We start from the raw sequence: 993 nt of genomic DNA, 5'->3' as shown, positions 1-993 counted from the left end.
CGTGCGTGCGTGCGTGCGTGTGTGTGTTGTTATATATATATATATATATATATATGTGGTTAAATATTGCAATAATAAAAACTATTATACACAACATCCATGTCGGCTGGCATTGACATTACTTTGTTATTTCTGATTAAATTATAAAATTGTTTGTTTTCTTATTATACAATTGTTAATAAAATTATTTCGATGTTTGGTTCCTGACTTTGTTCAATCAAAACTATTTGTATCAAAAGTATGATATGATTTAATTCTTAATTTCCTTTTTGTTTTCTTCATCAATATCTTCATAAATTGAAATCACAAGATGCGGTAGCCGCTAAGTATATTTTTTCGTTACATGATGATTTATACTGAAGGAGATGCTACAGTGTATCCTTTACTGGACGGATAACATTTTTGTGGAAATAAATTATTATTTCTTTTAATTACATTAATATTATTGATAAATGCCTATTTTGTGAAACTGAATATTCTCCGAACGTTTTATGATATGAAAATATTTATAATTTAAAAAATTGTTATATAATTTATTTTATTTAATAATCTTTAAATTCTTACTCCTTTTAATACATACAATTTGTCATTTTTGTCGACTGTAATTATAACATTTACATAAAATTTGTTTTAATATTTCTCAAATACTTACAAATACTTTCTGAAGATTTAAAAATATATGTAAAAGTCACTTAATAACACCGGCACACAAAAAAAAAAGTGGTTTGTGCATTTGACTGGACCCATCTATGGACATGTTTTTCGACCCGCTGAATCCGAATTTGAGGTCCGTTGGGCTCGGTCAGGTCCCAGATTTTAGTAAAATGCAAAAAACCCCCCAAAAATATGAAAAACTGCAATTACAGCGATGAAAAAATTTTTGTTGACCCGGATCAAGTATGATTTTTATGTATTTCGATCCGCTGAATTTGAATCTGAAGGTTAATTAGCCCGTTGAGCCATCAAAATTTGAAAAATCAGCGAAAAACCGAA

The sequence above is a fragment of the Wasmannia auropunctata genome, unplaced genomic scaffold (genome assembly GCF_000956235.1).
Source record: "Wasmannia auropunctata unplaced genomic scaffold, wasmannia.A_1.0 LD336059.1, whole genome shotgun sequence".
In the NCBI taxonomy this organism is placed as follows: Eukaryota; Metazoa; Arthropoda; class Insecta; order Hymenoptera; family Formicidae; genus Wasmannia; species Wasmannia auropunctata.
The sequence above is the reverse complement of the archived record's forward strand: the minus strand, read 5'-3'. Positions refer to the sequence as shown.